This window comes from Panthera leo, chromosome A1 (genome assembly GCF_018350215.1).
Source record: "Panthera leo isolate Ple1 chromosome A1, P.leo_Ple1_pat1.1, whole genome shotgun sequence".
Taxonomy (NCBI): domain Eukaryota; kingdom Metazoa; phylum Chordata; class Mammalia; order Carnivora; family Felidae; genus Panthera; species Panthera leo.
The window spans coordinates 31,427,910-31,448,653 of NC_056679.1; the positions used below are offsets into that span (position 1 = coordinate 31,427,910).

A 20,744-nucleotide genomic window follows, 5' to 3' on the forward strand; every position below is an offset into this window, starting at 1 on the left:
GTATGTATATACATAGGTCACTAGATCCTTCCCAGAATGCCTACTCTCAGACTCCTTATCACATATGAAAACACACATACACTTCTGTCATGCCACGATAAACTTTCTTTGGTATTCCATATTCCGAAAATGTCTACCTCTACTTCAAATTATTTTTTTCTGTATTCAAGCAGTATATCAGTTAGTAATTACCAAATAAGCAAACAAACAGACAAACAAAAATCCCTAAATTCAATGGCTAAAAAAACCCCAAAATAATCATTGGAGCATCTGATTATCTCTGCTGGTTAAGAGTTCAACTTTGGCTTGGTCATGATGTCACAGTTCTCAAGTTCAAGCCCTGCATCAGGTGCTCTGCTGTCAGTGGGGAGCCTGCTTCAGATCCTCTGTCTCACTCTCTCTCTGCCTCTCCCTTGCTCATGTGTACAGGTGCACATGCGCTCTCTCTCTCTCTCTCTCTCTCTCTCTCAAAAATAAACATTAAAAAAACAACAAACATTTATTCTCACATCTGCAGATTTACATGCAGCTGGCTGATCTAGCCTAACTAACCTGGGGGCTCTGCTCATCTCATCTAAACTCACTTCTGCCTCTGGGAGCTGTCTGTCCTCAGTGGGCTTTCTCATGTTCTTCCCACCAAGATGGTAGAAGCTGTAAAAGAACAATTGTGCAAGCACGTTTCAAATATCTCCTTGTGACAGGTCTACTAACATCCCATTTGTGTTACAGAAAATCATAAGCCTAATGCATCATCACAGAAGTGAGGAAGTTTCATTTCCCATGGAACTGAGGGAGAGAAAGGGAACATTTCTGAGAAATAACCTAATCATACTTTAGAGTTTTTACATTAATATAAGAAGTGGTTAAACTCGTAACTTGTAGGCAGTGCAGAGAGCTTCAGAGCTCCAGTTATTTCCAAAAAGATCTCTGCTGTAACTTCCATACATCTCAGAGTAAAAAGGGGGCCCCAAACCATTGTGTGATCTTAGCCAAAACTCCTTACCAATCCCTATACCTGGCCAACAGTCATCTGTCTATCATGATAGACAGATGCCCTTTGTTGGAAGATTGTCCATAACCCTTTTGCATTGCTAAACATCTTGTGAGTAGAGTCACGGATAGCATTTGTTATAAACTATACTTACAAGATTGCTTACATGGCAAACAGTCTTGAACAATGGAAATAATTACTTCTTGGAGCAGAAAGCAGATCCATTTTTTGTCCAGGGTAGAGTTCAATGTAATGTCTTTTCCTGAGGAAAGACCAGACAGGTTACCTTGTAGCCAAATATAAAACATTCGGTCTCCTTAAGCCTGGTGTTACTTATCTGTGATAGGAATATACTGCATGCACGGCTGCCCCCAGATCACTCTTTATCACTCCCAGGGACTTCCAGGACACAAAGTTCATGCTGCTCGCTGGACTGTGAGTAATGAAGTCCTTTGTTTCTGACAGCAATCTGTCTTTGGCCAGCATCTACAAAACAGTGGCAGTCTAACTTATAAGGTTGCAAGCAGGGTAAAATCTCAGAGCCTTCATGCTTCGTGCTGCCTTTTGTCTTGGTTGATATCAATTACCAAGGTAAACCAGGGCTCACAGGGTCTTCCAGTTCTCACCTCCTCAGAGCTCTGTCCATACCTCCTTGCTAACCCATTTTTCATTCTGTCTGAGCTCTTAAAGCACTTCTCCTGTGCCCTTAGAAACACTCTTAGTCAATAGCAAAATTCATTATACTCTGAACCCCTTCTCTGTGCTCTATACTCTCTTATTCTTTTACCCCTACATTGAGGATGCTGATTCTTTCAAGTGGGAACTGATTTTTTTCCTCCCACAGCATAGGGCTAGAAGTAGGGTAAAGAATCCCTTTCTCCTTGCCTCCCCTTTCCAGCCCAGAAAAAAAACAAAAAATCAGCCTTGAATCTCAAGTCACCAAATAAAATCAACTGCTATCCTTCCTTTTTAAAAACCACTTAGCTGTCTTTTTTGAAACAAATAATTGATATATAATTTTCATACTATAAAATTTATTCGTTTTAAGTGTACAATTCAAGGATTTTAGTAATCACTTAGTAAATATTCTGTTATGCAACCGTTACCATAATACAGTTTTATCTTTTTATGTTTTTTTTAAATTTTTTAATGTTTATTTTTTGAGAGAGAGAGAGAAAGAGAGAGAGACCGAGCATGAGCAGGGAAGGTGCAGAGAGATAGGGAGACACAGAATAGGAAGCAGTTCCAGCTTCCTCTGAGTTGTCAGCACAGAGCCCAACATGGGACTAGAATTCATGGACCTCGAGATCACGACCTGAGCCGAAGTCGGAAGCTTAACCCACAGAGCCACCCAGGCACCCCTACCATAATCCCGTTTTAGAAAATTTTTTATCACTCCAATAAGATCCTTCCTGATGATTAATAGCTATAATCTCCTTTCCAATCCCAGCCTTAGTCAACCACTAATCTATTTTCTGTTGCTATAGATTTGAATTTTCTAAACATTTCTTATAAATGGAATGATAAAATATGTGATATTTTCTGTGTGTATTCTTACAATTAGCATAATGTTCTTCAGGTTTATACATTTTGTAGCATGTCAGGATGCCATTCCTTTTTATTGCAAAATAGTATTCCATTGTTTAGATGAGCTCACTTTCCTGAACAATTCACCAGTTTATGGGCATTTGGTTACATTTATTGGCTATTATGAGTAATTCTCCTATCTACATTTGCTTTCAAGTCTTTATGCAGACATATATATTTTTTTATTTCTCTTATGTGGAAACCTAGGAGTGGAATCACTTGATAATACAGTAAATTTATGTTTAATATTTTTAAAAAAACACCAAACTCTTTTTCAAAGGGGTTGTATCATTTTCCGTTTCCATAAGGAATCCATTTCTTCATGTCAACATGTGTTATGATCACTTTTTTTTATTATTGAAGTATAGTTGGCATACAGTGTTATATTAGTTTCAGGTGTACAACATAGTGATTCAACAGTTCTTTACATGATGCAGTGCTCACCGTAAGTGTTGTCACCATCTGTCACCATACAAAGTTATTACAATATTATTGACTGTATTCCCTATGCTGTACTTTTTATCTCCCTGACTTATTTATAACTGGAAGTTTGCACCTCTTCATTCTCTTCATTTATTTAATGCAGCCCCCTTCCCTTGCAACCACCAGTTTGTTCTGTATTTAAGAGTCTGTTTTTTGCTCTTTTTCTACTGTACTCATTTTGGTGGGTGTGAAATGGTATCTCATTGTGGGTTTACTTACCTAGAAATCTCTGTAGATTTCAGACTCTTACTAATTATAATTTAACTGAAAGCCCTCTCTGTCATTATTCTCGGTGTTTGTAAAAACCACATACACGCTTTTTTAAACAATGTGATCTTTCAGTAACTACACCTCCTTTTCCCTAACAACTTTCATAGGTTCAGTTCTATGAATCTGACTTTTTTACACCTTTTGTCTATCCCAGCTTACCCTTCACAGGGCTGCAAAGCTACTATTTTTTTACTCTACCTAAGCCTTTTTCCTTTGAATGCTTCTCATCCCCTCCATGTACTCCTTTCCATCCATAACAGGCCTCAGTTCCGCAGTTCATAATTTCATGTTTTTCAGTATCAATTCCCTCATCACAACTATGCTTCCTTTCATACTTATCCATTGCAAGAGCCAGTTCTCTGCCTACTCCTGATGTTAACTGTTGCTCAAGAAAATCACAGTCCTGTTTACCGGCTTTAGTGTAGTTTAGTTTAGTTTAGTTATTTATTTATTGAGAGAGAGAGAGAGAGACAGAGAGAGAGAGAGAGAGTGAGAGAGAGAGAGAGCTAGCAGGGGAGGGACAGTGAGAGAGGGAGAGAGAGAATCCTAAGCAGGCTTCATGCTGGCAGGGCAGTGCAGAGCCTAATGTGGGGTTCAGACCCATGAACCATGAGATTAAGACCTGAACCAAACCAAGAGTCAGGTGCTTAACCAACTGAGCCACCCAGGTGCCCCGCAGCTTTATTTTAATGTCTTGACTGTTAGCGTCAAGTGAGCCCTTAGTGCTGCAAGGGAGACCTCCTACATGTCCCTAGGCTTTCATTAGCCTGCAGTTTCCCATCTTGTCCTTTCACCTCATAACTCCAACTACCTTCTGCCCCATTCTCACTTCCAGCTGACGATTTCGCTTCTGAGAAAAGAAGCAATCACAAATGGTATTTTTCTCACCATGCATATATAAACCATATGTTCTGTGTTCCCACCTATTGCCAGGGAAGAAAAGTCTGTACTCTTCTGGAAAAACAACTCCTCCACTTGAGCACTACATCCCTCCCCTTTCACAAGGTTACAGCTCCATCCATTTTTCCCTCCCTTCATTGTCATTTCCCTCCTCTACCTCTTGGATCAATCCCATTGGCATTCACTAATGCTATAGATCCCTCTTTAAAAACACAAAACAAACAAACCAAAATCTTTCAGTCTTTCAAAAATATTGCTGTAGCTATTGCCTTTTTATGTAAACTTTCCTTGAAAAGAGTTATGCATACTCACTGGTTGTGATTCCTTTCTTTCCTCAACCACTTCACTGAAGCTTTCCCCCTCACTGCTCTTCTGAAAATGCATGTCATGATCTCCAGTGGACCTACACATTACTGAATCCCAAAATCATGTCTTTGTCTGTGGTGTGCTGGTTGATGTTGATGATGACTTTCAGTGGGAGAAAAATTCTCTAGTTCTGAGTCTGCAGATTTTTGTGGTATAAAACACTCTGGCCATGGCCGATTTCAAGCTTCTAACATGATGTTAATGAACACAATGTGAAAAAAAAAAAATCATGCAAGTGGCTCTCATTTGCTAGTAGAGTAAGTAGGTTCCACGCCCAATGGATTGGTCTTTTTTAAAAAAAAATTTTTAACGTTTATTTATTTTTGAGACAGAGAGAGACAGAGCATCAATGGGGGAGGGTCAGAGAGAGAGGGAGACACAGAATCTGAAACAGGCTCCAGGCTCTGAGCTGTCAACACAGAGCCCGATGTGGGGCTCAAACTCACGGACTGCGAGATCATGACCTGAGCCGAAGTTGGACGCTTAACCGACTGAGCCACCCAGGCAACCCCCTATGGATTGGTCTTAATGGATGTTGCTTTACCTGCAATATTTCACGTATTGAATCATTCAGTACTTCTCAATTCAATACTGCATACATTTCTGGAAAATTCCTTTTTCTGATATTACTCCTATAAGGTGGTTTACCTCTTCCCAGGCTCTTGTGTGGAACCGGTTTATACTCCTTATTTCTGGGTCTTGGAATTCTCCATTGTTGTATCCTGGTAACTCTTTTCTTTTTCATTTACATGCTAATGTTAAGATCTCATGTAAGGCCTTGAAATTAAATACCTTCTTTATATCCAAATATCTTGTTCAGATTTATCTCAAATTGTCTGAATTCATATATCAAATTATAAACTCAGTATCTTCACTCAGATATTTAAAATTTAACATGTCCACTAATAAACTCTGGGCATTCTTTTCCCAGACCTGCTGTAACTACAATATTTTCCATTCTTCCAGTTGCTTATTCCAAATGTCTGAGTGGCATTCTTGACTCTTCTTTTTTTCTCACGTCTATATGTCTATCCTGACATCTTTGTTTTCAGACAATATTCAGAATCAACTGCATCTTGGTATCTCCATTACAACCACTTTGCTCCACATCATCATCACATTTCATAGACATTATTTCAATTTGTCTTCTAGTCTCCCTGCTTCCACCGTTTCCTATATATTCTACAAACAGAAACAAACAAAAATGCAAACAAATAAACAAAAACAGTGTTCTTCTGAATAGTATGACCTATTATATCACTGTTCTGTTCAACTTTAAAATGTTTTTTTTAGCTCAAAGTTAAGTCTTTACATTGCCCTACAAATTTCTATGTGGACTGACCCTCTCGATCTTGATAAATCTTATTTGCCATCACTCTTTCCTTCACTTATATAGTCCCTATTATACCAATGCTGAATTGCTCAAAGCATGCTCTCTTTCAAGTGCCTGAAACGTTTTACCCTATATACCCACATGGTTCATGCGCTCACTTCCTTAAAATGTTTGTTCAAATGTCAAATTCTCAGTGATACATTTCCTGGCCACAACTTAAAATTGCCACACATCCCTCCCACAACACTCATCATCTTCTAATATACCATAAACACAAGCATGTGTTCAACATACATACATGCACAATACGGATAAAAGACATATGTATATATAGATAGAAAATATGTATATTTAATTTTTTATCTGTCTGATCCTACTGAATTATAAATTCTATAACATCAGGTACTTTTTTAATTATTCTTTTGTCTACTGATGTATCGTGAATATCTAGAAAAGTACCTGGAAAGAATAACATTATAAAGGAACTTATAAGAACTTTGTTGAAGGAATGAAAAAAAAAATAATTATGTATCACAAATGGTGATGAATACTATAGTTAGGTCATCTTACATGACTCTCATAAATAAAGAACTTAGGGCACAATATTGGAATTTAATTTTAGTTCTGCCTTCCCACACACAAGCACATAATAGAAATGTGGCCCTTGATCTTTCATGACTCTGCATTAATGCATTCACCAGCTGCACAACTGTTTCTTTATGTGTATGTGTTTATGACTGTTTTCTTTTACTGCATATTCTGCAAACATATTAATGAAATATTTTATATTCTGGACCTAATAAGCCAAATGATGAAGATGAGGTTGTCATGTGGTCTAACCCTTTTGAATAAGATTCAACATGTTCTCCTCCAAAACATTGCTCTGTACAGACAAAAAATAACTCTATTTTGGATTCAGTAGCCCAGGAATTTAATGTTTTAACACTAAAACATTGATTGGCTTACATAGTCATATATATCATAGAAAGGTTGATATTTGCTTAAACTTTACATCGTCTAATTCAGAATCCCATCCAAGGTATCCTTTATTGGAAAAATAAGAAAATTGTTTGCCCCAGTCCACCATACCATGAATTCTTTCTGAGAAGATTACAAATCTGGGGATAATTTTAATTTTCATTTCTTTTTAATTGGTAGTTATCTGTGAACTTGATCTCATTTTCATTAGATTCTCTAAATGTATGTTAGAGACGAATGTGTTGCGAGGAGATAATGTACAACTTTATAAGTCCCTACAGCTATATGGATATGGCAGGCCTTATGATCTAGCATTGCTTAAAAGCTATGGTTCCTTGAATGCAAGGTTAAGCAAAGTTTAATGGAAAATATAGATTAGTGTTATTTTCATGGCTCAAAAGTTATGGTTTTTAATTATAATCATTTATACTATTGGAGAAAAATATGGTTTAATAAAAAAAACCAGGATTTTTGTTTTGTTTTTTTAATCACACATCTTCTTGGAACCTATGTTGCTTCCTGAGAGTAAAATAAGTCCTCAGAGAAATGAATGGATTCCTTTGAGCTACTAAGATACAACTTTGTAACACTGTTGAGCATTCTATTAACAGGCCAGAGGGGGAAACTGGTATATAAATACAGGGAAAGGAATTAATATGGAAGAGAATGGAAAAACAGAAGGAGCAAGTCTGAATATAAGTAAAGAAAATGTGAATGAGATATAGGACCAAGGGATTGTGATCTTTGTAACATATTTCTCTCAATCCTCTCCCTTTTTGAATCTATTTCAATCTATGCTTTTTTTTTTTTCTGTGCATTGCTTTTGACCATAATAGAACAGTACAAAATACATTTTTAAAGAAACTGGCATCAACTAAGCCATACTCTGCAAAACCCAAGCTAAAGATAAGGACAATAACATGTGGACTTTTACAAGAAATGAGCTTATGTGATTATTGTTTTCAATTCTGTAGCTGTGAATGAACAAAGAACAGAGAAACATCCATGGGCAACAGTGGTATAAACAGAAGTGATACAAAGTGGACTAGATCATACAGATGCGGCTGGAAGAAAATGAAATAAATTAAACATGAGTCCGTAGATCATGGCATGCAACAGGGAATGGAGGAATGATTTATTGAAATGTTGTGATTTGGCAAATGTTATTAAGCCACAAGTCAACATTTTGTATAAGATTATGTTGAAAGTTAAGCTGCGTCTTACTTCCTAATTTACTATAATAGAAATTCATTTTAATTAAATTTGGTTGATTCATTGACTCATTCTCCATCTATCCACTCATTCATTCATTCATTCATTCATTGTTAATTAATTCAAAGCATATTCATTAAAAAGTTACTATAAGCTATGTACTTTATATGGGGACATATGAATGGAAAAGCAGAACAGTTCCTGCCATAATGCAAAGAAATAAATGAGATTATTTCAGATAGTCATAGAAGCTATGAAGAAATGAATTTTGTGTTGAGATAGAGAAATTGACAAAGATATGCCACTTTATTAGGAAAGTCTGGGAAGCTATAGGTGTTGGATTTTTCTACATCAACCTGCTGAGCCAGGACCTTTGACAAATGGTAACTGGAAATGTGCCCAAAACACAACTAAACAAAAAACAGAACATCATGAGAAAAGCAATTTAGGTCAATATTAATCTAAATGTAACAATTTTTGTTATATACCACTTGAAGCTGGATAGAGAGAATTGGCCACCTATATTGAAACTACTTGTGACAACTATACAAAATTATTTAGAACATTGACTAAAAGGTGTAAAATTAGCTTGAATGTGTTTCTTAATAGGTTTTGGTACAGTATAAACTCATAAGTTTTTACACTGCATCATATATATTAATTTCACATAGAGCCCTCATTATAAAAGAAAATGTTGGTAATTTCATTTGTTGCTTGGATTCTAACACATCCATAATACTAGATTTTTAAATCCTAGAACTCTTTTAAAGAGGAATTTTATAAGAAGTGTAATTTCTAAAGTGTGATGACATAAAAGAGTGACATTGGAAAATTATGGGGAGGAAGGGGAAAAGGAGAGAGACATCTTCAGACTCACATGTTTTGAGTTAGTAAGGAAAATCAATTATGCAGAAGGAGAGAATTTTGAATCAAGCTTTAGTATAGTTTATAATGCAACCCAGGCATTAGCCAGACTTTTTTTTTAATTTACATCCAAATTAGTTAGCATATAATGCAACAGTGATTTCAGAAGTAGATTTCTTAATGCCTTTTATGCATTTAGCCCATCCCCCCTCCCACAAACCCTCCAGAAACCCTCTGTTTATTCTCCGTATTTAAGAGTCTTTTATGTTTTGTCCACTCCTTGTTTTTATACTATTTTTGCTTCCCTTCCCTTATGTTCACCTGTTCTGTGAGTGAAGTCATATGATATTTGTCTTTCTCTGACTAATTTTGCTTAGCATAATACCCTCTAGTTCCACACACAGTTGCAAATGTCAACATTTCATTCTTTCTGATTGCCGAGTAATACTCCAGTGTGTGTATATATACATATACATACATACATATATATATATGTATATGTACATATATACATATGTATATATGTATGTATGTATATGTATACATACTGTATCTTCTTTATCATGGACATTTGGGCTCTTTGCATACTTTGGCTATTGTTGATAGTTCTGCTATGAACATTAGGGTGCATGTGCCCCTTTGAAACAGCATACCTGTATCCCTTGGATAAATGCCTAGTAGTGCAATTGCTGGGTCATAGGATAGTTCTATTTTCAGTTTTTTGAGGAACCTCCATACTGTTTTCCAGAGTGGCCGCACCAGCTTGCATTCCCACCAGCAGTGCAGAAGAGATCCTATTTCTCTGCATCCTCACCAACATCTGTTGTTGCCTGAGTTGTTAATGTTAGCCATTCTGACAGGTGTGATGTGGTATCTCATTGTGGTTTTGATTTGTATTTCCCTGATGATGAGTGATGTTGAGCATTTTTTCATGTGTCGGTTGGCCATCTGGATGTCTTCCTTGGAGAAGTGTCTATTCATGTCTTTTGCCCATTTCTTCACTGGATTATTTGTTTTTGGGGTGCTGAGTTTGATAAGTTCTTTATAGATTTTGGACAAACCTTTATCTGGTATGTTGTTTGTGAATATTTTCTCCCATTCTGTAGGCTGCCTTTTAGTTTTGCTGATTGTTTCTTTCGCTGTGCAGAAGCTTTTTATTTTGATGAGGTCCCAGTAATTCATTTTTGCTTTTGTCTTCCTTATATGTGGAGATGTGTCGAGTAAGAAGTTTCCAAGATCGAAGAGGTTTTTGCCTGCTTTCTCCTCGAGTATTTTGATGGCTTCCTATCTTACATTGAGGTGTTTCATCCATTTTTTCTTTATTTTTGTGTATGATGTAAGAAAGTGGTCCAGGTTCATTCTTCTACATGTCGCTGTTCAGTTTTCCCAGCACCACTTGCTGAAGAGGCTTTCTTTATTCCATTGGATATTCTTTCCTGCTTTGTCAAAGATTAGTTGGCCATATGTTTGTGGGTCCATTTCTGTGTTCTCTATTCTGTTCCATTGATCTGAATGTCTGTTTTTGTGCCAGCACCAGACTGTCTTGATGATTACAACTTTGTAATACAGCTTGAAGTCCGGGATTGTGATGCCTCCAGCTTTGGTTTCTTTTTAAAGAATCCTTTGGCTCTTCAGGGTCTTTTCTGGTTCCGTACAAATTTTAGGATTGTTTGTTCTAGCTCTGTGAAGAATGTGGTGTTATTTTGATAGGGATTTAATTGAATATGTAGATTGTTTGGGGTAGTATTGACATTTTAACAATACTTGTTCTTCCTATCCAGGTGCATGAAATATTTTTCCATTTTTTTGTGTCTTCTTCAACTTCTTTCATAAGCTTCCTGTAGTTTTCAGTGTATAGATTTTTCACCTCTTTTGTTAGATCTATTCCTCGGTATTTTATGGTTTTTTGGTGCAATTGTAAATGGGATCGATTCCTTGATTTCTCTTTCTGTTGCTTCATTATTGGTGTATAGGAATGCAACAGATTTCTGTGCATGGATTTTATATCCTGCAACTTTGCTGAATTCATGAATCAGTTCTAGCAGTTTTGTGGTGGAATATTTTGGGTTTTCCATATAGAGTATCATGTCATCTGTAAAGAGTGAAAGTTTGACCTCCTCCTGACCTATTTGGGTGCCTTTTATTTCTTTGTGTTGACTGATTGCAGAGGCTAAGACTTCCAATGCTATGTTGAATAACAGTGGTGAGAGTGGACACCCCTGTCTTGTTCCTGACTTTAGGGGGAAAGCTCTCAATTTTTCCCCATTGAGGATGACATTAGTGTTGGGTCTTTCGTATATGGCTTTTATGATCTCAAGGTATGATCCTTCTGTCCCTAATTTTTTGAGGGTTTTTGTCAAGAAAGGATGCTGTATTGTGTCAAATGCTTTCTCTGCATCTATTGAGAGGATCAAATAGTTCTTGTTCTTTCTTTTATTGATGTGATGAATCACACTGATTGTTTTGTGGATAATGAACCAGCCCTACATCCCGGGTATAAATCCCACTTGGTCGTGGTGAACAATTTGTTTAATGTATTGTTGGATCCAGTTGGCAAATATCTTGTTGAGGATTTTTGCATCCATGTTCATCAGGAAAATTGGTCTATAGTTCTCCTTTTTAGTGGGGTCTCTGTCTGGTTTTGGAATTAAGGTAATGCTGGGTTCATAGAAAGAGTTTAGAAGTTTTCCTTCCATTTCTGTTTTTTGGAACAGCTTCAAGAGAATAGGTGTTAAATCTTCCTTAAATGTTTGGTAGAATTCCCCTGGAAAGCCATCTGGCCCTGCACTCTTGTTTTTTGGGAGATTTTTGATTACTAATTCGATTTCTTTACTAGTTATGGGTCTGTTCAAATTTTCTATTTCTTCCTGTTTCAGTTTTGGTAGTGTATATGTTTCGAGGAATTTGTCCATTTCTTCCAGATTTCCCATTTTATTGGTATATAACTGCTCATAATACTCTCTTATTATTGTTTTTATTTCTGCTGTGTTGGTTGTGATCTCTCCTCTTTCATTCTCAATTTTATTTACTTGGGTACTTTTTTTTTTTTATCAAACTGGATAGTGGTTTATCAATTTTGTTAATTCTTTCAAGGAACCAGCTTCTGGTTTCATTGATCTGTTCTATTGTTTTTTTTTTTTTTGTTTGTTTGCTTGTTTGTTTGGCTGGTTTCAATAGCATTAATTTCTGCTCTATTCTTTATTATTTATTGTCTTCTGCTGGTTTTGGATTTTATTTGCTGTTCTTTTTCCAGCTCTTTAAGGTGTAAGGTTAGGTTGTGTATCTGAGATCTTTCTTCCTTCTTTAGGAAGTCCTGGATTGCTATATACTTTCCTCTTATGACTGCCTTTGCTGCGTCCCAGAGGTTTTGGGTTGTGGTGTTATCATTTTCATTGGCTTCCATGAACTTCTTTTTTTTTAACTTCTTGGTTAGCCCATTCATTCTTTAGTAGGATGTTCTTTAGTCTCCAAGTATTTGTTACCTTTCCAAATTTTTTCTTGTGGTTTATTTTGAGTTTCATAGCGTTGTGGTCTGAAAATATGCATGGTATGATCTTGATCCTTTTGTACTTGTTGATGGCTGATTTGTGTCCCTGTATGTGGTATATTCTGGAGAACGTTCCATATGCACTGGAGAAGAATGTATATTCTGCTGCTCTAGGATGAAATGTTCTGAATATATTTGATAAGTCCATCTGGTCCAATGTGTCATTCAAAGCCATTGTCTCCTTGTTGATTTTTTAATTAGATGATCTGTCCATTGCTGTGAGTGGGGTGTTGAAATCCCCTACTGTTATGGTATTATTATCAATGAGTTTCTTTATGTTTGTGATTAATTGATTTATGCATTTGGGTGCTTTCACATTTGGCACATAAATGTTTACAATTGTTAGGTCTTCATGGTGAATAGACCCCTTAATTATGATATAATGCCCTTCTGCATCTCTTGATACAGTCTTTATTTTAAAGTCTAGATTGTCTGATATAAGTATGGCTACTCTGGCTTTCTTTTGTTGACCATTATCATGAAAGATGGTTCTCCATCCCCTTACTTTCAATCTGAAGGTGTCTTTAGGTCTAAAGTGAGTCTCTTGTAAACAGAATACAGATGGATCTTGTTTTCTTATACATTCTGTTACCCTATGTCTTTTGATTGGAGCAGTGAGTCCAATGATGGTTAGAGTGAGTACTGAAAGATATGAATTTATTACCATTATGTTACTTGAAGAGTTCGAGTTTCTGGTGGTGTTCTCTGGTCTTTCTAGTCTTTGTTGCTTTTGGTATTTATTTATTTATTTATTTATTTATTTATTTATTTATTTAGTCTTTTCTCCCCTCAGAGAGTCCCCCTTAAAATTTCTTGCAGGGCTGGTTTATTGGTCAAGAACTCCTTTGATTTTTATTTGTCTGGGAACCTTTTAATCTCTCCTTCTATTTTGAATGACAGGCTTGCTGGATAAAAAATTCTTGGTTGCATATTTTTCTGATTCAGCATATTGTATATATCCTGCCACTCCTTTCTGGCCTGCCAAGTTTCTCTGGATAGGTCTGCTCTGAACCTGATCTGTCTTCCCTTATAGGGTAAGGACTTTTTTTTCCCTTGCTGCTTTCATGATTCTTTCCTTGCTTGAGTATTTTGTGAATTTGACTATGATATGCCTTGCTGATGGTTGGTTTTTGTTGAATCTAATGGGGGTTCTCTGTGCTTCCTGGATTTTGATGCCTGTGTCTTTCCCCAGGTTAGGAAAGTTTTCTGCTATGATTTGCTCACATATCCCTTCTACCCCTATTTCTCTCTCTTCCTCTTCTGGGACCCCTGTGATTCTGATGTTGTTCCTTTTTAATGAGTCACTGATTTCTCTAATTCTTAAATCGTGCTCTTTTGCCTTAGTCTCCCTCTTTTTTTTTTTGTTTCATTATTCTCCGTAAGTTTGTCCTCTTTATCACTGATTTCCTGTTCTGCCTCATCCATCCTTGCCACCATGGCATCCATTCGAGTTTGAAGCTCAGTTGTAACTTTTTATTTCATCCTGACTAGCTTTTACTTCTTTAATCCACAGAAAGAGATTCTAATCTATTTTCGACTCCAGCTAGTATTCTTATTACCGTGATTCTAAACTGTTTCAGACATCTTGCTTGTATCTGTGTTAATTAAGTCCCTGGCTGTCGTTTCTTCCTGCTATTTCTCTTGGGGTGAATTCCTTCATTTCATCATTTTGAAAGGAGAAAACGAATTAATGAGGTAAAAAAAATGAAAATTAAAAAAATATTAAGATTAAAAAATTAAAAACAAACACACAAAATAATCAAATGATGCTAGATCCTAGGTGTGTTTTGGTCTGGGTGTTGAAAGATTAGTGATAGATTAGTGAAAAAAGGGCATGATGGATTAGTGAAAAAAGGGGAAAGAAAAAAAAAGGAAATCATTTGAAAATTTGAAAAAATGAAAAATGAATACACTGAAGTAGAATAAAATGAAATGATGTAAGTAAAATACAATTTGAGAAAATTTACACAAAAGTAAAAAAATATAGTAGAAAAAATTAAAGAAAATATTTTTAAGAAAAATTGAAAATAAAAATAAAGTTTTTCTTTCTGTATTCTAGAAAAAGAAAAGAAATGAAAAAAGAGAAAAAGAAAAAAAATTTGAATAGATGGACCTGCGAACAGACTGAAATATGACAGAAATTACTTCGTTTTCCCCTAGATGTCAGACTATGAAGTGCTTGATAGTCCATAAACTAAGCAAGAGGAGAGACTCATGTTCCTGAAGAGTGAGACTGGCCCAGTTACACGGGGCTTAGTGTAATGGCGTCACCCAGCTATGCAGTCTCTAGAATCGGAACTCTCTTCTCCCTGATCAGCAATCATGCACCCGTCCTTTGTCTTCACCTTATGTCCACTCCCTGCTTTTACATGGTCTGTGACCAAGCTCCAGGCAGCACCTTACTCTAGAGTTTTATCTCAGATATGGCTGTTTTTTCTGACCCCTTATTTCTGAGGAACTGCGGCGTTGACCCATTCTGCCCTCTGGGGAGGGCCTCACTGAGCAATGGCCAGGTGCTGGCCGCACCCAGGTACGTTCGTGGGATCATGTTGCTGCCAACACCCAGAGACTGCAGCTGGATGCCAGGCCACCCCAGAAAAAGTTCACATGATCCTGTAGCAGCGGTGTTTCAGGGATATGGAAAATCACAACACACATCTGGCAACAGGCTTCACCCCCAGCAACCTTGTTCCAGCACCAGTGAATATGGTTGTTCTCCCCAGGTCCTCTGGGGCCTTTGACTTTGGGGGATCCACACAGCCTTTACCAGGTGTCCTCCCAGCAGGGGTACCGCCTCCTCCGTGTGGCCTAAAGACCCTGGACTTCACTGTGCTTCTGGGGATTCGCCCTTCTCACCAGTGCTCCACCAGGTAACGAGCTGCGGAGTTTCAGACTCTGCACTTCCCTCTTTATAGAGTCTTAATGGATTTTAAACCTTCTTTCTCCTTTTTCCCTTTTTAGTTCAGTCCCTGAACCTGTTTCCACTCTTCCACTTTCTCTCCAGCTGCTTTGAGGTGGGGGCTGCTTTTCCCGTACTCTCCCCTCGTCTCCATCCTCTCTCCACATGCAAAAGTGGCTCCCTGCCCTCCACGGCTTCTCTCTCCCCCAGTTCACCTCACTGCGTCGCGTACTTGCTGAATTCTGTGGTTCAGGCTGTGCAGATTGTTGTGTTAATCCCCAGATCAGTTTTCTAGGTGTGCAGGATGGTTTAGTGTTGATATGGCTGTATTTCATGGACATGAAAAAACTTCCATGCTGTTCGGCCAGCTTGGCTCCTCCCCAGACTTTTAAGAAAAATGAGTCTACCTTTCCTAATGCACAGTTTCTAAGTCTTCCCAGCTTAATTTATTATTAATGTCGTTATTAACAACTATTTAGCCTTCCCTTTCTTTTAATATCCAGGTTAAGAATCACTTTGCCCAAACACGTTCTTTAAAGGCGACCTATTTTTGTCTTGTCCTTTTCATAGCTGTCGTTCCCATTTTAATTCATGTAGGTGATACCATTTGCTCTCTGATTTCTAAACTTACTGTGTCTTTGGATTACTTACTGTAAATCTGTATTAAAGCCCCAGGTATTTACTGTTGTTTGTGGCAAAAATTCTGTTAATGTTACTGATGGTTTTGATGATGAAATCCCATCAGTGTGTGTTAAACTATGACCAAGAGTGCAAACAAGATGGATAGTACTCCATGCGTCTATAGTGTATACTATTGAGATAAGCGATGAGTTCTTGACACTCATTCTTTAGGATTTATTTATTAGGATGAGTGAGCCCTTGTTTGCCTTTCACAGGAGTAGAAAGAATGAGAGAAGGAACTGGTTGTGGAAAGTTTGACTTGCTACAGATAGTTATTGGCTGAATTAGACAAGTATTGGTAAAGAAGATACAGAGATGCAGGAATGTATTTTTCCTTCTTACAACATTTTTACACATTTTTACATTTAAAAAAATTGAAAACATTTGGAACATTTGGGTGTATTTTGAGTGATGGCTATTGCTATGGATTGAGCAACAGATGGTCAGACTAGGATGAGGCATCTATATGCCAGAGGAGCTGGTTTGTGATAAGATCAAATTTCTAACTAAAAAAGAGGAAGTGAATAAAAATGCAGTCTAATAGCTATCTGCAGTCTAACAGGCCAAATCTTGAATGCTAGTTTTAAAAGTGACAGATTCCTGGGATGCCTTGGTGGCTCAGTTGGGTAAGCATCTGACTCTAGATTCCAGCTCAGGTCATAATGTCTTGGTCCCTGAGTTGGAGCCTCGCGTTGGTGTATGAGGTGACAGTGTGAAGCCTGCTGGCATTCTCTCTCTCCCTCTCTCTTTGCCTCTCCCCTGTGTTCTCTCTCTCTCTCTCTCTCTCTCTCTCTCTCTCTCTCTCTCAAAATAAATAAATGAACATTTTTTTAAATGAGAGATTCCCAAACAAAACATTTCACATAATGGAGATCTGGATACTTTAAGTTGTTCAAAAATGCCCAGATATTTTAACAAATCTCTATAGGTTGCTGGGTAATTTTATGGGTATTTTTTCTCTTTATCTCTTCTTTCCTCATCCCTTTCTTCCTGAGCTTGGTAATTCAGAACCAAAATGAATTAAGTAAATTTCCTGGTATTGTCCAAATTGCAACAGAGACGCTGGCTTCTCTAGAGATTTTTTTTTAAGGCAGAAAATGAATACAAATGAGACACTGAGGTTATGTTTCATAGAAGGAACACAATTTAAATCAATATTGATAGTCTGTGTAGTGGCACTGGGTTCTTTAAATTCTACTTTCTATATCCTGTCTTTGCAAGTCTACTTTACTTTTAAGAAATGATTAGATCTAAGGCAGTCCTGTATCCATTCGGAGATAGATCTATATGTATCCTGAGGGCTGAACTGAGGTCTATAGAAATCATACCTTCAACCCAAGGTATGATGCCTTTTGTGACAGGTTCTTTGAAGTCTTTCTTCAATCTTTCTTTAAAGAGAAAGAAAAATAGTTCAAACACACTTTTTTTTTTTTCAGAGTTAAGTTTAAAGTTTACCTGATCATAAGATGGGGGGAAGAAGGAAAAAATTATTTTTTTTTCCTAATGACATTGGTTTCTCTTTGAAGTCCAGCTTCTAGACAAGTCACATCAATATCAAAGAATCCATAAGCAGATTCAGAAAAGCTCAGATTGGAAATATCAGGATAAGTCATTTTTCTGTCTCTGAGCTTATAGAACTTTACAAAATCCTGAAGGTTTTTAGTATTTTAATTAACAATAGGTGAATATTAATTTTTATATTAACATCTTTAAATAAATATTTTATGGATGAAAATATTTGGCTGAAAAAAAACAGATTACCGTATAAATTAAAGCCTTTGATCCTTTGCCTCTCCTATTTTTACTAAAGCCTGCTGAAGTGAGTCAAAGTCTTCCATTTTAAGAAATATAGAATCTCGATGCAGAAAACAGAGTTCTTTTTAAGATTCTAATGACAAATTGTTCCATCATATCTTAGTATTAATCAGTTTATTTATTTGACAAATCAAAAATGAAAGTTCCAATACACATTATTTAAGGTTTGCAGCATTTTTTAGAAGGTATTACTAACCCCATTAGGTAAGAGAAAACCTATGTGCGTCAATTATTACAAAGAAAATTTCAAAGTCTTAGAGTTAATAACTGAAATTTGAACCAAAGATAGTTTAATTCCCATGCAATATGCTATTTCCAGAACACAATGACTTTCTCAAGCACATTTAGTTTTCTCTCCATATGTATTATTCCAGTTTCCCCAACCCATCTTACTGACATTTTTCCATATTGATGTGATATAGCAAAAAACTTTAAAGTTGGATTAAAAATAAAAAGTTAGAGTGTTGGCACGAAGTAGTTCGAGAATGGTGAAATCAAGATGTGTGAATGTCTGTACCTCAATAAAAGCAATGACAACACTGGCAAAAATAGTGAAAATTAACATTTCCAAAACTCACTTATTTAACCAAAAGTTTGCAACAATTCTTGGACAATCTATCCAAGAAAAAACAGTTAAATTAGGGTAAGAATTTAAGTGCTATGGCATTCATGTTCTCCCTACTGCCATCTCCCCTGCTCCCCAGGGACTCTGTGGCAGCCTCATAAAACCTGCAGCCTGAGAAACATGATACCTGTTAAAACCAGCAGCCTGGCAACCCCTAAATGGACAGAATGTTTTGGAGTTCCCCCAAAAGCCTAATCCTCTAAATTTGTCACTATTTGATGTGTCTGGCAATCCCCTGGAAAAGCCCCATTCACAAGGTTTTTCATTCTTTGAGGTGAAGTGAAGAAAATCTATCCCCAGGGCATTTGTAAGAAAAACAATCGGTAGAAATTGCTTAACACTGCAGTGTGTGCCTGACACTGCACAACCAGTAGGGACAAGCATTTAACCATCTCCTGGTCAAAATCATAAAAGGAAAATCTTGGAAATGAAATATCCATAGAAGGCTTTGAAAAGTTCCAGTTCAATCCAAGGATATATAAGGCCATGTACAAGTGCAGGGCTGTTCATATTCTTGGGCAAGACTGGAGAATGCCAGAGCTGCTTACCACTGGCTCGTGCAAGCAGAAAGTCATGGCTAAGGCAGGGTTGTAAACTGCCTGCCTGAGCATTGAAAATATGCTCCAACACACACACAGAACCCCTCAGCACACAGTGGGAGACTTACCGGTTCCGGGAATGTAAAAGAAACTGTCCAATCATTAGTGGACAAGTAAGCTAACTGAGCAGGGACTGTAGTGGTCACCCTAAAACAAGAACACACTGTATAAAATGAGTCTGCAAAAGGCAATAAACAAACAAATAAAATTAACAAATGGGAAAAACAGCTAACCTTGGATAGGGTAAAATGTGATCTCCAGAACTGTCAGATTATTTTGTTTAAAATGTCCAGTGTTTAACAGAAAAAAAAAAATATGAGAACTTAAATAGAAAAGTATGATGATCCAGAAAAAAAAAAGTGCAGTCAATAGAAACTGACATTGAGGAAACTCGGATGTTGGATTTGCTAGACAAATATTTTAAATCAGTACTATAAGTGTGTTCAAATAATTAAAGGAAACCATATCTAAATAATTACATTAGGTAGAATACTATGGCATGATAAATAGAGAATATCTATAGAGATAAAAATCTTATGAAATAGATATTCTGGAGTTGAAAAGTAGATTTGAAATGACAGAAAAACATTTAGAATACTTGAAGATAGTTTAATTTTTGTTATTCAGTCTGAAAACCTGCATAACAAAAGCGTAAGAATCCGCATAAAAGAAAAAAACAGAAAAAAGAAAAAAAAATGCACATAACCCTCAAGAAAAGTGAAGCATGACTAAATGTATGTACATCATAATGGGAGCTTCAGAAGGAAGAGAGACAAAAATGTGGACAGAATATTTAAAGAAATAGTGGCCCAAAACTTCTTAAATTTAATGGAAACCATTAATCTACACATCCAAGAAGCTCAATAAACTTCAAGTAAAAAACTCAAAGAGATCCATAACTACCCACATCATAAACTCTCAATAGCCAAAAACAAAGACAGAATCTTAAAGGCAGCAAGTGGTAAACAATTTATCAAAAGGTATCTCCAGTAAGAATATACACTGACTTATCATCAGAAATTACAAAAGCCAGAGGCAGTGAGATAACTATTCAAAGTGCTGAAATAAAAGGACTATCAACCAAAATGTTTGTATAGAGCAAAACTATCTTTCAAACAGGAAGGGTAAATTAAGACATTTAAGATAAATTAAAAAACAAAACAAAACAAAACAAACAGTGAATGGTTGGAAAAAAGAACTAACCATGGAAACAGTAATGAAAATAAAGCATGAGTTGCTGTGCCAATATCAGGGAAAGTAGACTTTAATACAAAAAATTGTTACTAGAGCTAAAGAAGGACAGTTTATAGTAATAAAAATCAATCCATCCTAAAATATAATAATTATAAAGACATATTCACTTATCAATACAACCCCTAAATTCACGAATCAAAACCTGACAATTGAAATGAGAAAGATATCATTCAACAATAATAGTTGAAGAATTCAATACACCTCTTCCAATAATGGAAAAATAACTAGACAAAAGGTAAATAAGGAAAGAGAAGGCTTGAACAACACTATCAACTAACTTAACATGATAGGTGTCTATAATGCATCAGTCAACAACAGAATACACATTCATCTCGAGAGT

The 20,744-nt window shown here is 36.5% G+C and overlaps 1 long non-coding RNA gene across 3 annotated transcripts in view; it reads right to left on the reverse strand.

Annotated features, from left to right (window-relative positions):
• Window positions 1-5,269, reverse strand: part of LOC122213238 — a 22,781-nt gene extending 17,512 nt beyond the window's left edge. The window contains exons 1-3 of one of the 3 annotated variants that reach the window (XR_006199455.1): window positions 5,142-5,269; window positions 1,325-1,477; window positions 1,146-1,253 (exon numbers count right to left, since the gene is read on the reverse strand). This is a non-coding gene — a long non-coding RNA (uncharacterized LOC122213238). Of the gene's footprint in view, window positions 1-565; window positions 652-1,145; window positions 1,478-5,141 lie in introns of those variants that run through there. The other 2 variants (XR_006199454.1, XR_006199453.1) reach the window with 2 other exon arrangements.
• Window positions 5,270-20,744: the final 15,475 nt, after the last annotated feature.